The 15,441-nt window shown below is 45.4% G+C and overlaps 1 long non-coding RNA gene across 2 annotated transcripts; it reads left to right on the forward strand.

Annotated features, from left to right (window-relative positions):
• Positions 1-744: 744 nt before the first annotated feature.
• Positions 745-3,271, forward strand: LOC119538837. Of its 2 annotated transcripts, none has more exons than XR_005217657.1 (3): positions 745-843; positions 1,501-1,699; positions 3,049-3,271. It is a non-coding gene; the product is annotated as an uncharacterized LOC119538837 (long non-coding RNA). The 2 variants fall into 2 exon arrangements; XR_005217656.1 differs by having other exon boundaries at positions 3,046-3,092.
• Positions 3,272-15,441: the final 12,170 nt, after the last annotated feature.

Below are 15,441 nucleotides of genomic sequence, written 5' to 3' on the forward strand. Positions count from 1 at the left end.
CTAGGAAATTTCATGCTGAAAGAAAGCAATGCTTCATTTCTCTCCCCAGGATCCAGCCCTTCCTCCAGTTGCTGCTCAAATGTGCATCCCATCACTTCATTCCTGAATTTAAAACCCTCAGGGCTTCTGCATCTCCTGAGGATCAAGTCCACTCTTGTCAGTGGGGTCCTCCGAGATCCCCGTCCCACCTGCCTTGCTGGGTTCCTTCCTCACCACCGCCTGCGTCTTATGTTATGTTCCAGTCATGCCTGGGTACTTATAATCCTCTGCTCCTCTCAGGCACTTACAGGCCTTTCCCCTTCTCTCATGCTGTTCCCTCAGGCAAGAATTCTCCTCCCCTCCCCCAATCTCCTTGTCATCTGGGTAATTTCCATTCAAACTTTAAACTCTTCCTCCAGAAGGCCTTCCCTGAGCTGCCCTGGGGCTCCCTCAGCTGTTCTTGGGCTCTCTTCACACCCATGGCAGCCACCTGTAGGTCCCCGGCTCCTTGGGGGCTTAGCACAGAGTCTGAATGGCTTGGCTTGGACGCGGCAGAGTTAGGAGCAGTGACAGCAGGAAGAGACAGACTTCAGGAGAAACCTGCTTGTGCCCTCGGCTTCCCATCTCGTGAGGATGCAGAGCGGCTGGAGTTCAACCTGAGGCCCCTGGTGGTTTGGCTTCCGTGAACCTTTCAGCATGGAAAATAAATACTGGTAGCTGAAAACATCACGTGACATGAAAGATTGAGAAATAGTACTTTAACCAAACTGACTTCTGGCGAGAAATGTCCATATTTTAGGAGTAGAGTTTTACCCGCTTCCTTGGGCCTTTTCTAGGTCCTGCTTTTCACTGAGGCGCAACTAGGTAAGGGTCCTGCTGGGCAATTCCCGAAACTAAGGGGGAGACAGACACAAGCATCCCCACCCCCCGAGGGGTGACACAGCTCCAGGGAAAGGGGAGGAAGGAAACTGGGCTTCCTCTGTGACTGGCGTTGACCTCAGCTCTTAACTCCTCCCTGGCTTTTGCCTTGTCACTGCTTGGTTTAGCTGGCGCTTGAACATGGCGTTGGAGGCTTGAAACTGGGAAATCTTGAGCTGATAATAATTAGGGATCCTGATCTGTGCTCATCACACATTTGTCTGATATGTGGGTGGGGAGGGATAAGAAGGGTCAGACTGGGCAGGGGGAGATGCCTTTTTAAAGGGGCATCAAGTGGAAGGTCCCTGAAGGGACATGAAATCAGCCCCTTGGACTCCCAGCTTTGTTTTTGGTGGAATGTGGGCAAATGATCAGCCTGTGGGAGCCACGTGGCTGGAGCCAGATTTCCTTTGGCATTGGCATTGTTTCTGAGCACCTTCCGTGGAATCTTTTCATTTTCCTTTTGTGTGTGCCTGAGTCTGTGTGAGGATCTGCATTTTCAGTGTGCTGTGCTGTGTTTGTGTATATGGACGGAGAATGAAGAAACAAGAAGACGGCTGGCTCCCTTCTTCTCTGCCACGTGTTTGCATTTGTTTTGTCCAGGAGGAAGCAGCCATCAGAGTGCGCTTGGCTTAAGATGTGTGCAGAGAGGAATGAAGGAGGAGAGGGGTTTGAATCCAATCTGCGAAGCAGCTTCTGAATCAGGGTAGCACATTCTATAAGCTTGTTTCTAAACGTGAAAAAATAACAATCCCTTACAGGTCCCTGCAAATATTTGCATAGAACACACACCTGCGCTGTGGTTAGTAAACAATCACCTTTGGGCTTGGGGGAGAGCGGCAGATGGAGAGAAGTGATGAGGATGGTGGCTGATGGTGGACACAGAGTGGGGCAGAGGGTGAACCTGGCAAGATGTTGGGGCTTCTTGCCTTATGTTGTGGAAAACAAAATTCACTCAAAAATAAAGTAAATAGGAAAACAGACTGAAGCCAGGAGCCAGCTCCTCCCAAGCCAGTCATTCTAATGACGACAGGGAAGGCAGCTGGGAGAATTATTGGTGATTAATCTCTCTAGTCAGCAGTCATTGGAGGTCCCACGGGGTGGATGCCCTGCTTGGGGGTCCTTAATTTTAAATTCTGGGGGCATAGGATAACAGAAGAAAGGCCCTGAAAGAAACCTTTATTGAGCTAGAAGCTTCTCAACCTTAGCACTGCTAACATTTTTTTTTTTATTGAGATTGTTCACATACCATACAATTATCCAAAGATCCAAAGTGTACAATCAATTGCCCATGGTACCATCATGCAGCTGTGCATCCATCACCACAATTAATTTTTTTTTCAATTTTTAGAATATTTTTATTACTCCAGAAAAGAAATAAAGACAAAAAAAGGAAACTCAAATCCTCCCTTATCCCTAACCATCCCCCCCCTCCATTGTTGACTCATAGTATTGGTATAGTACTTTTGTTACTGTTGATGAAAGAAAGTTAAAATACTACTAACTGTAGTGTATAGTTTGCAATAGGTATATTTTTTTTCCTATATGCCCCTCTATTATTACCTTCTAGTTATACTGTCATATATTTGTTCTGGTTCATAAAAGAGATTGTAAAGTTAATCACGGACATTGCCCACCACAAGGTTCACTGTTTTATACGTTCCCATCTTTTAACCTCCAACTTTCCTTCTGGTGACATACATGGCTCTAAGCTTTCCCCTTTCCACCACATTCACACACCATTCAGCACTGTTTGTTACTCTCACAACATGCTACCATCATCTCTGTCCATTTCTAAACATTTAAGTTCAACCTAGTCGAACATTCTGCTCATAATAAGCAACTGTTCCCCACTTTTAGCCTCATTCTATATCTGGTAACTTATATTTCTTCTCTATGAGTTTCCATATTATAATTAATTCATATCAGTAACACCATACAATATTTGTCCTTATGTGTCTGACTTATTTCCCTCAGTGTAATGCCCTCAAGGTTTCTTCATCAAGCCATTTTTTAAAGGCAGTTTTGTTCACACACCATACATTCCTTCCTAAGTAAACAATCAGTGGTTCCCTGTATAGTCACGTGTTTATGTATTCACTACCATCACCACTAGTATCTATATACAGCTCCATTTATTCCACAAAGCAGGGGGAAGAGTCAAAGAAGGTAGAGACTGAAGAAAAAGAAAAAAGAAAGAGAAAAATACATGACAACTGCGAAGCAACAAAAGGAAAGACAGCATTAAACTAAAGTAGAATAAAGAGTCAGACAACATCACCAATGCCAAGGGTCCCATATCCCTCCATTATGACTCCCTCATGTCTCCCTCTTCTATGCATTTAGCTTTGGTATATTACCTTTGTTACATTAAAGGAAGCATAATATAATGTTTCTGTTTCTGTTAATTATCTAGTTTGCATGGATTGTGTTTTTCCCCCAATACCTCCCTATTTTTAACACCTTCCAAGGTTGACATTCATTTGTTCTCCCTCATGTAAAAACATATTTGTACAATTTATCACAATTTTTGAGCACTCTAGGTTTCACTGAGTTATACAGTCCCAGTCTTCATCTTTCCTCTTTCCTGCTGCTGTCCCACATGCTCCTAACCTTCCTCTTTCAACCATACTCACAGTCATCTTTGTTCAGGGTACTTACATTGGTGTGCTACCATCACCCAAAATTGTGTTCCAAACCTCTTACTCCCATCTTTTCCTATCTGTCTGTAGTGTTCCCTTTAGTATTTCCTGTAGAGGAGATATCTTGTTCACAAACTGTCATTGTCTGTTTGTCAGAGAATATTTTAAACTCTCCATCATATTTGAAGGACCATTTTGCCAGATACAGGATTCTTGGTTGGCAGTTGTTCTCTTTAAGCATCTTAAATATATCACCACACTTCTTTCTTGCCTCCATGGTTTCTACTGAGAACTATGCACATAGTCTTATCAAGCTTCTTTTGTATGTGATGGATTGCTTTTCTCCTGCTGCTTTCAGGATTTTCTTTTGTATTTGATGTTTGATAATCTGATTGTTAAGTGCCTCAGCGTAGGCCTATTCAAATCTATTCTGTTTGGGGTACGCTGCGCTTCTTGGATCCGTAATTTTATGTCTTTCATAAGAGATGGGAAACTTTCATTGATTATTTCCTCTATTATTGCTTCTGCCCCTTTTCCCTTCTCTTCTCCTTCTGGGACACCCATGACACATACATTCAAGCATTTCATGTTGTTATTCAATTCCCTGAGATGTTGCTCATATTTTTGCATTCTTTTCCCTATCTGTTCTTTTGTGTATAGGATTTCAGTTGTCTTGTTCTCCAGTTCTTGAGTGTTTTCTTCTGCCCCTTGAGATCTGATGTTGTATGTCTCCATTGTGTCCTTCATCTTTTGTTTTGTGCCTTTCATTTCCATAGTTCTGCCAGCTGGTTTTTTGAACTTTCAGTTTCTACCTTATGTACACCCAGTGTTTTCATTATACACTTCATCTCTTTTGCCATGTCTTCTCTAAACTTTTTGAATTGATCTAGCATTAGTTGTTTCAATTCCTGTATCTCAGTTGAAGTGTAAGTTTGTTCCTTTGACTGGGTCATACCTTCAGTTTTCTTAGTGTAGGTTGTAGTTTTCTGTTGTCTAGGCATCTAGTTCCCTTGGTTACCCTAATCAGGTTTTCCCAGACCAGAACTGGCTCAGTTCCCAGGAGGAGGAAATATTCAGCACCAGGTTTCCCTGAGGGTGTGTCTGAGAAGACTGACACACCCTATAATGCCTCAAGTTGCTGTACTTTTCCTAACCTGCCCAGCAGGTGGTGCCTATCAGCCTGTCACTCCCAACTTGTGTAAGGAGGTGTTGCCCCTTTAATTCTCAGCTTAAGTTGTTTCTGGTTTGATTGTTTTCCCCCAGGCCTTGGGGTCTGGTTCTGAATGGAAGGCTGGTAATAGAGCTGCGTACCATCTCTTTCCTCTTAGAGAAGATACACCTCATAGGGAGTTTTCATTTGCATTTAAATAGGTTCTTTGTCTCTCTGACTCTGCTGTCTCCACCCTTGTCTGGGTCTGAGTGCTGCAAACTGAAAATGGCTGAGGCTTTCTCCACTGAGCCTCTCAGATTGAGAGAGAGAAAAAGGGACAGAAAGCCCCCTTTCAGGGCCAGTCCATGGTTCCCAGTTTCACCCATTGGCCAGAGACAGCACCCAGTCCTCTGGGCTGCCACTCCCAGGAAAGAGAAGTCCCATGGCTCTTCAAGGTCAGTCATCACTAAAAGCCTCTGCCTGCTTGTTGGGGATCTGCAGCTTGCATTGAGCAGTCCACATTTGCCAATTAAAACCCCAGTTAGAACTGGACTAAATATATTCAGTTTTTCAGAGAGTGCTGCTCTCTATCACAGCCAGGCTTTGCAGTTCGGGCTGTGGGGGGAGGAGTCTCCTGGCTCAGGCCCACAGTTTCTATGCTGCAATCTCAGGCATTCCTCCCAATCTAGGTTGGTGCACAATGTGTGGACAGTCATGATGGTCCCCCAGCAGTTATTCCAGACCATTTACTAGTTGTTCCTGGTTGTTTATTAGTTGCTGCAGGGGGACTACCTAACTTCCATTCCTCTCTATGCTGCCATGTTCTTCCATCCACTGTTAACATTTTGAGCTAGATATGATTTCTATGTTGTGGGGCTAGCCTTTGTATTTGTAGGATGCTTAGCTGCACCTCTAACCCCTTCTCAGTAGATGCGAGTAAACTTGCTTCTACCCCAACCCCCAATATGACAACAAAAACAGTCTCCAGACATTGCCAAATATGCCGTGAGGTGCAAAATCAACCCAAGTTGAGAACCACTGAGCTACACTCTGTGCTGAGTGCTTCACAAACATTATCTCATGTGATTCTCACCACTGCCAAGCCTTTCCCTCCCTCTCCATCTGACAGGCAAGAGACCAGGTGCAGAGAGCTTGCATAACTTGTGTAGGATCCACAAAGCTAATCAGTGACAGAGCTGGGATTAGATTCCAAGGCTAAGGTCCTTATTATACCACACCACCCATGGAACTGCGTATTCCATGTTTTTCCTGACCTATCTGTCTTCTGGGTTTTGGCCACCTCATGTGACAAAAAAGACACTTTGTGACTTCACCATCTAGAAGGCCTCCTTCCCCTTCCTCTTCAGCCACATCAGATATTCCAAGATTAGAGAGTTGATCCTTTAGCTTAAGTTAAATCTTGGCCTATTGGGGGATACAATAGAACCTGGAAGACATGATATGTTAAGCCAATTGATGTCTTAGTAAGAATGAATTCACCAGATCCAAACTCATTAGGAATGAGATGCCTTTCCCTACAATACCCATTGCAATTAGAGCAGGACTGGGGTGGGAGACTTGGTAGGCAAATGCACAGTCCTCCTTCTTTCTTGCAGATATTAGAAATGTTAGATAACAACACCGTGTGCATTGATTAGGTTTCCAGATGAATTAGCTGTTCCATCCTTGCAGTCATACTATTATTATATTAAAATTTATGCCACTGTATTATTTTGTGAGGCTCCTTCTCAATAGAAGATATTACTGGTACATAAGAATCTAAATACTTCTAACTGTTCATCATTGTTATTTACTGCTATTTATCCATGTAGGGCTTTCACCATACTTACTTGGGAATTTATAATGATTCCTAAAGAGATCTCCCTGTATCCACTCTCCATCGTATCTGTTTATCTGGTTCCCACCCTTCACGTTTATGCAAGACAGCTTTTCATTTTATGAATCTGCCCCTAACACTCCCTTTCCAATCCTCCAAAGGCTCCCTCTGGAACCTCAAGATAAATTTCAAGTTGTTGGCATGATTCACAAAGCTTTTCTTAATATGAGTTAGACCTATTCTTTGTCACTCCCACATAATTTCAATCACACAGAACTAGTAGAAATTCTCCAGCTGCTCTCGGTTGCCTCATGCCTTGGCACCTTCTGTACACTTTGCCTGGAATAACCTTCCCCTTTTTCTCCAGCTAGCTAACTTCTTATTCTTAATGACTTAGCTTGAGGAGCTCTTCTTTCCAGCCATCTTTCCTAACTACCTCCTCTGTTTTCCACTGGCATACCTCCTGGGTATGTTATCCTGGAGCCATACCAGATGAAAATCCCTTTTGTTACTCTGTCTCCTTCACCAGTCTATGAGTGTCTCAAGGGCAGGGAATATAATCTTATCATCATTCATCCTTAAGTGCCAACAAAATGAGAATGAGTGACACAACAGAGGAGATGGAACAGAGATTCAGCACAAGTGTGTGAAACAGCTGGCAGTATCCATTAGTCCTTTGTGGTTTAGCCCAATCATTTACCTTCTCCTTTCGACACACTAACGTAGATAATGTTCCAACTTTGACTTCTATCAGAAACCCTTGCAATCAGATCTTCAGAAACTACACAACCATTTTAGAGGGAGCAGTTGCTTTTCTTCATCCCCTGTGGAACATGGTTGAGTGATCCTCAATGTTCAACCTCTTCCACCATTCAAATGCTTGGACATTTGGACATGGGGAAACAGATCACATGGCAGAATGAAAAAAAGAGGGGTTTTCTTCAGACTTCATTGGATTTGAAGCTCCCCTCTGATACTCCTCATGGCTCATCACCCATGCTACACTTTCCATGCAACAAAATGTTTAAGAATTGTCAATATTGGGTCTCGACTGTATGAAGAGGTCTTGCTTGCTGTGCTCCTGCCTTGTCACCAACACCCAGATGCTGCCTTGCATGTGGTGGGTGCTCCATAGCTGTGGATGTCCTGCAGGGGAGTGGGATGGGAGAAGAAAACCTGCCTAGGCTGCCTCATCCCGAGATGGATCATGGTAAGCTTTCAGGCTGCTCCAAGCAGAACATTCTACAAGGGAAACTATTTATTGATTAATTTTCTAGCCTGCCCACCCACCTTTCTTCACAGCTGCAAATGCCTTTTGATAACAACTATGGATTATGAAAGGTGTTAGAAATGTGTTAGGAACAGAAGGTTCAGAATTCTGTTCAGCTGTTAATAACTTCCAAGTCATGTCAGCAACCAATAACAGGAGCTAGTCCTGAGCTGGAGAAGATGGCCCATGGGTCCCACCTCTGGGTTCCTGCTTCAGCAGCCTCTAGTTTCACTGGGAGTGGCCAGGGGCCTGTGGCCCCCCAGGTGAAGCTGCCTGTGTGGTCGGATCCTGGAGAAATCACATGTCTGATGTTATCTGGGGAAGGAAAGAACTTTCATTCTTTCTTGGCTATAGCAGATCTATTTGTCAGCCAAATGTCATACCAACTTGTCAGTCCAAATGGCCAGGGTGTGAAGGGCATGAATGAAGATGATGTAATAGTACACGTGAATCAAAGACACACTATTTGTAATGGGGTGAGTTAATTAAAAAAATAATAATGCAACTGGATTTAGCATCTCATTTTCCCACCTCATCCCAGGAATGGAGGAGGATGACAGGATAATGTTTGTGAAGTTTCCTGGAAAGGAAGGGATGGAGGGGATATGTTTGCATTGAAAAGCTGGAAGCCATCAGTTGAGAGATAGCTTGGGTTTTTTCCAGAAAAAGGAAAGGGGAGAGAATAAGGGCGGGGCCAGTTCTTTAGTATGTCACAAGTGTGAGGTCCAGAATCTATGAGACAGACGGCCAAGGAGAACATCTTCAAGCCTGCCAGAGCAGATGGAGGGCAGAACGCAAGGGACAGGGATTGGTGCTGGACAGCAGTGTCCACTGATGGCTGCAGCAACCGGAAAACTTAAGATTGGGACCAGCATAGGATTCCCCAGAGCGAGCAAGAGGAGAAGCCCCCAAAGACTAAGATGGTATCTGGGATTTTAGGGAAGATTAAATTTCTTTTTGAGAAATAAAGTAAAGTGGCATTTATTGGACTCTGGTAGCATACCAGCGACATATTCCTGGGGAAATCTAGAAACCTCATGGAAAAACGGGAATAAAAGTAAACGGGTCAGTGGTTAAGCCCCTATACCAGCCACTGTATGTAGGACTGCCCACAAATAGCAATCTCTGTCCTCTAAAGAACTGGCCCCACCCTATTCTCTCCCCTTTCCTTTCTCTGGAAAAACCCAAACTATCCCCAAACTGATGGCTTCCACCTCTTCAATGCACTCAGATACTCTGTTTTTATAGGAGTTTAAAATTAGTCTCTGTTCTCTAGCACCTATCACTAGGAAAGAAGGAAGTCAAAAAGGTAATTTGGGAAAAGCAATAGATTTTCAGGGCCTTTTGGATGTTGTACGTTGGATTTTATTCATCAATGAATAGTCTCCTAACCCACATCGCCTGGAGGGAGGGAGAGCGCTGCGGTCAAGAGCAGAGGCTCCGGGGGAAACCACAGACCTGGTTTGAATCTCCACTCACATCTTGGTAGTCGAAATGACCTTGCTGTACGTACTTGGCCCCACGATCTCAGAGTGTCTCCATCTGGAAAATAGAGGTCATTGTAGTACCTACCTCATAGCTGTGCCGAGGAGTAAATGTGGTGGAACTTGCATTTTGATCAAGGAGAAAGACAATAAATAGAAATAAATAGATGCACTGCTGTTAAGTCATGAAAATGCCATGAAACAAAGGCTGGGCAATGGAACAGGGGGTTGGGGCAGGGGCTGGTGACCATTTAGGCTGGGATGCCAGGAAAAGTCCAGGCCCTCATTTAAACAGGCAGGAGGAAGTGAAGAAGTGATTCACCCAAAGCACTGACTCTGGCACCAGGCTGAATGTTCTGTAAATGCCTGTTACTCTGTATTCGGAAACACAGAGACTGGCTCAGGACAAAGTCCCTGCTCATGAGTTCACAGGTTGGCAGTAGAGATTTTTAACTGTCTTTCTTGTATCTGACTTCTGAGTTTGCAAGGCTCTGGCAGTGAAAAGGGTATAATAAGTTTCTATCTTGGAAGATGCTTTGACTAGCAAGACACTATCCTTGAAAGGTTGGTCTAGCAGATGTAAAGGACGAGATGTAAAAGAAACAAGGGGATTCAAGCAAGAAAGATAAAAGAAAGCAACATGAGTGTGCAGGTGTGCGTATGTGAGAGAGACAGAAAGAGAGAGAGAGAGAGAGGGAAAGAGAGAGAGGGAGAGGGGGAGAGAGATGGAGGGAGGATGAGGAAAGAAGGGGAGATAAAAGAAATGAGAACAGACGTGGGAAAGGAGAGATGCTTTTCTTCCTTTTTATAATAAAGGATGTATTTTGAGTTAATGGGTTGCAGTGGGTTCTTGGTAGGTTTCTGAGCCTCCAGTTTCTCGCAGTGCACTGTACACCCTGCTCAAGGAACCGACCACCCAGCCAGGCCTGGCCATTTGGTCTCAGTTCTGAATTCCTCCCCCCACCCTCCTATAGCTCAGAGGCCAACTTTTGACATTTTCCGTCAGGCAATTTATACATGATCACCTGCCAGCCTTCCCATGGTACGCGTGTTTGTTTGATCTCATACAAACTGCTCTCTCCGATCTGTTGATGAAATAATAAATCCGGGGACCTTTGAAGATAGTGTGCGGTGGGAGGGCATAAATGAAAATCTTTTTTTGATACTTAAGCATTCTGAACGCTGCGTCTCCCCGGCGTCGATGCGATCTCCATTGTGCACGGCCTTTTAGACCCATTTAGACAAATCCATCAAGCAAGAGTCCCTAAAAGCCTGTAATTTTCTAGGCAATATGGGACATTCCACATTGGTAATGGAAGATTCTTGTAACGCAGCATGATCCCGAGCAAAGCTATCTATTTATTTGATTTAAATTGTTTTAAGCACTTTTGAGTTCCTGATGCGATAGCAGGAACTGCACATAATTTAACTCAAAGACCTGGGCCCGACCCTCAAAAATAGCAAAGTTCCAAATAGCATGCTTATTTGGGATGTTAATGTCTCTTAAACAGTTCTTTAGCCCTATTTGAAAACCTTTGGGGATGCTCAATTGTTTGTTGAATAAATTGCCGGCTCTTTAACTTGCCGTGCAAAATCTTCCCCAGTCTGGGCCACCTGCCTGGCCTGCCTCCTCCTTCTCTCCCTGAAGCATCCCCTGCTCTGACAACACTGCCAGCGCACAGCCCCGGACACTGTGGCCTTTTCAAGCACAGCCCCTGTCCTGCAAATCCTATCCATTCTTGAGGACTTACCTTGAATTCTAGCTCTCTCATGATTCCCACTCCCAGCTCCTTTCAAAATGCTGGTGGATTTTAATGTCTACACCTGCTCTGTCCAAAGCAGGAGCCACTAGCCATATATGGCCATTTAAATGTAAAATAATTGCAATGAAGGAGAATTAAAAATTCAGTTCCTCAGGTGCACTAGCCACATGAGGCTGGTGACTGCTGCTTTGGACAGCTTAGTTGGGGGGCACTGTCAGCCTCCCAGAAAGTTCCATTGCACAGTGCTGCTCTAGACTCTCAATCTGGTAATTAGATGTGTGTATTCATTGAGGTTCCGTTATGGTGGGTACTTGGCCAAACCAGTATACATTAACTCTTTCAGTCCTGGTTACAGCCCTGTGAGGGGGCTGCTATGACAAGCCCCATTTTAAAAGGAAAACCCTGAAGGATTCACACAAGGTCACACAGTTGGTGGGAGGACAAGGATTGGTGCCGAGTCTCCCTGACTCCAAGACGGTGCTCGCACGTGTGTGCCCACCCACATCTCATCTGCAGTGTGATCTCTCTTGCATTGCGGCTTTAGGTTATGCTGCACTTGGTTGGAAAGGGCCTCCAGGTCATCCATTACAACACCCTCATTTTACAGATATGGAAACTGAAACTTCCAAAGTTGCAGAGCAGGGTGTAGCATCTCAAGGTCCCTAAGGGCCCTCTGGTGGCCCCATGTCCATCCCTGCTTTCTGGTGTGTGGGGGCTGCTTCCTGCTTTTGTAGCCCCGTGGCAATTAGCATGGAGCCTTTGCATCGGTAGGGGCTCGATATATTTTTTTTCATTGGATGGTGACAAAGGCCTATGTCTATACTCACCAGCAGCTGTAAAGAGCAGAGGCCATCTCTAGTTGTGAAGGGTTTGTAAGACCAGAGTGCCTCTCGCCTGCCTTCCTGGGCTGCTATTTGGCTCGTTCTGAGGCCATGCAGCAGACACCAGGTGGAGTTAAAGGGCGGGGTAGTTTGCAACTAAAAGCGACATTTCATTCATTCAACAATGCTCTCTCCATGTGCCGAGCACTGCGGTGGGCTCTGGGATCCAGAAGTGGGGGAAAAGCTGAGAATAAGATGAAAATTTCAAGGCTGAAACCAGAAGACAGAGGGTGCATTGGGAACCGCAGCCAAACAGCCCAGGGTTGGGAGTCGGAACAGCAAGATGTTGTCTTATGCAAAGACAAAACCTGCAGCTGATGAAGGGGTCTCCTCAGAGGACGCCAGGTAAATGCTAAAAGCAAGATCAATTTCTCTTTCCCTGTGTAGGAGGAAGCCTTCTGACCTTGGTAGAGGAGCTCCTAGTTATAGAACAGACCCGTGGCTTCAGAGTCCCAGCTGGAATTTACATGCTGCTCTGCTCTCGCAACCCTCTCAGATAGCTGAGGTCCCCTTTCAGTGGCTGCTTGAGCACCGCCTGATTGTTGGCACCCCCTGGGAGAAAGGGAGAAAAGAATGGGGTTATGGGGAGCATGGTGGGGGGAGGAAGAGGCTGGCTTCAGGGTGTGGGAGGGAGGGAGACCTTCCATCAAAGATGTGGAAATGACCCTCCAGGAGCCCTCTCTTCTTAGGGGGTCTGAAGGATGGTGTTGCCAACAGGAGCAGAGGTAAGTGGGAGCCCAGCAATTATATAGAAGTCTTTACAAACTCTGCCTAGAAATCCATCCCCACCCCTGGGGAGCACTCCCCCTAACAGCCCAGTAGCTGGAGGCCTGGCCTCTCAGCCTCCAAAGCACCAGGCTCCCACAGCTTCTGTGCAGGAGCAGCCGGGGTCCTTTTTGACCCTGGAAAGGGGACAGCTGCTGGCTCCTTAAGTGCACCTCCTGCTTTGGCCCAGTCAAGGGTCACTCTACTTTTTCCTGCTCTGTTTCTCTGCATGCCCCTTCCTGTGTGATCATCCCCTGCTCAGCCCTCCCTTGCACCCTTTGGCCAGCTACAGTCCTCTTCCAGGCCCCCCTCACTGTTTACCAGGGGCCAGCTCTGGAGACAGAGCCTCTATCACACTGCCTGAAGGAAAAAGGAACAGGGAGGTGTTGCCTCTGGCTTGTCTCTTTGCTGTCTATGGTGCCCTGCTTCTGTCTGTTGTCAGCATTACCCTTAAATACAAATTGGATCATGTCGTCCTTGACTCAAACTCTCTGATGGCTTCTTCCCCTCATTCTGATAGGAGATGCCAAACTCCTTTCAAAGGATGATGAACCTGGCATGACCTGACCCCAACCCACCGTGACCTCCTGGTCTCCTGTCTGGCTCCCCCTGCTCCTGCACATCTGGCCTGTTTGCTGCTCCACAAACAGGCCACCCTCTCTCCAGCCAGGGCTTTGTCGTTGCTGTCCAGAGCTGTCTTCCCCTGGACACCCACCGAGCTTGCTCTTGGCTTCCTTCAGGGACCTGAACGAAGTGATTCCCAAAGGAAAGCTTAGGCACAGGTACCAGAAGAAGGCAAAATGGGTGCAGCGCCAGTACAAACAGCCACTACAAACTGGAATTCCTGCAGACACTTCCCAATCCCCATTTGGAGCCACCCTGCCTGGGTCCTGCAATCATTCTGAGCTTGCAGAAGTATTCTTACAGCCTGTTCCTCTGCTGTTTGTGAATCTTCGATGCTTAGAGGTTAACGTCCAAACTTCTTAGACTAGCTCACCACGAATTGGCTTCACCTTATCGTTCCCATCTCATCTCCTTGCAAACTCTCCACCTGAACAGGCTGATCTGTCCCTGCCCCACTCTTGCTTCCCCTGATTTTCTGAGGGCCCTTGTTCTCATCTTTCAGATATAGTTCAAGTGTTACCTGCTATTTGAGGACCTCCTCCAACACTGGACACATTTCACTGAGACCCTATAGTAGGTAATGCTGACCCTATAGTAGGACTTTCCTATGTTGCCTTATATTGTTAGGTGTTCCTGCCAGACTTTTCCCTCCATCTCTGCAACACTATCATAGACTACTTTTGGGTGAGGACCCTTTTACATCTTCCTCGGTAGCCAAATCAAGGTCTCAGTGTATGGTGGGGATCCTATCAATTTCTATTCATTGTTTAAACATCACTTTTTCTAAATTTCAGCCTTATTCCAAAGAGCTCACTTCTTCCTCACCAAGTCTTCCTGATAGACTAAGACTTCTGGTTTGGTTTAACACTAAGTAGGAGTCAATGGGTCACTTGAGGTGTTAAAACCCGAAAGAAATGTCACACCCTCCATCTTTACCTTTCATCTATCTCTACCTTCCATCTCTATCTATCTATTTCCCTATCTATCTACCTATCTCCCTATCTGTCTACCCATCTATCCATCTAATCATCTATCTATCTGTTTATTACTGTCTGTATCTTTCTATCTCTGTATCTATAATCAATCTATATTTCTCATTTATCTCTATCTCCTTCTTGAAAGTCAGGATTTCCTCATCAGGGATCAATATATCCCCAAATTGCTGCTCCTTGCCTTTGGTTTTCTGGAGACAGATCCCATGGCTTCCATCCTTCACCAACCTTGCTCCTTTCAGAATTCAGCTCCTCTTTTCACTCCCTTTGATGCGTATGTGATATTGGGAACATGGACTCAGAGCCTGGAGATCCAGCTTTATCACTTATCTGCTGTGTGGCCTTGAACAAATTATTTCATCTCTTTGAGCCTCATGTTTTGAATTCATAAAATAGGGAAATAATATGTATTCCACTGTTACTATGAAGATTAAATGAATAAGGTATGTGAAAACATCTAATATTGCCAGATACATAGTAAGCATTCAATAAATACTAAGTGAATTGTGTTCTCTGTCTCTCCCAGTTGCCACCTCTCTTTCTTTACAGCTGACCCAAGGTTTCCATCTGGTAGGCTGGCAGTGGACAGCCAGGAGAGGCTAAGCAGGGATAGGTCATGGATGAGGACCCAGGCACTCCTGAGTATGAGCTTGGATATATGCTCCAGCTCTGAGTTCTCTTGTGTGGTTCCATAGCTCAGAGATGACAGGTCTGTATTCTGCTTTCGGTCTCCAGACACATGTCTCTCGCTCACCTCCAGTGCCTTCCATTCTGCTGGCAGAGTGGAAGTTCTAACGAGACCCCCACCTTGCTCATGGTCGCTTCTCCTACTGATGGGAGAGAATCGATTTTGCTCAGCTCAGGGTATCGTCTTTTCAGCAGTTTTTCAGAGGATAAGACATGTAGCATGTGGTTGGGGGCACAGCCATGGTTCTATGGAGCAAAGTGCTTTTGGGTGGATGGGGGTCCAGTAAAACCAAGAGCAGCTCTTTCTGATTAAACCTACAATCAGAACCAGTGAGAACCCCATTCTGAACCATGGGGCAATTGACAACTTGGGGGCACAGAAGAGGCAGAAATCCTTCAACAGGCAGAACTCATGAATATGATCCAATATTCCCTCAGGTTGTGTCCTC

This window comes from Choloepus didactylus, chromosome 6 (assembly GCF_015220235.1).
Source record: "Choloepus didactylus isolate mChoDid1 chromosome 6, mChoDid1.pri, whole genome shotgun sequence".
Classification (NCBI taxonomy): Eukaryota; Metazoa; Chordata; class Mammalia; order Pilosa; family Megalonychidae; genus Choloepus; species Choloepus didactylus.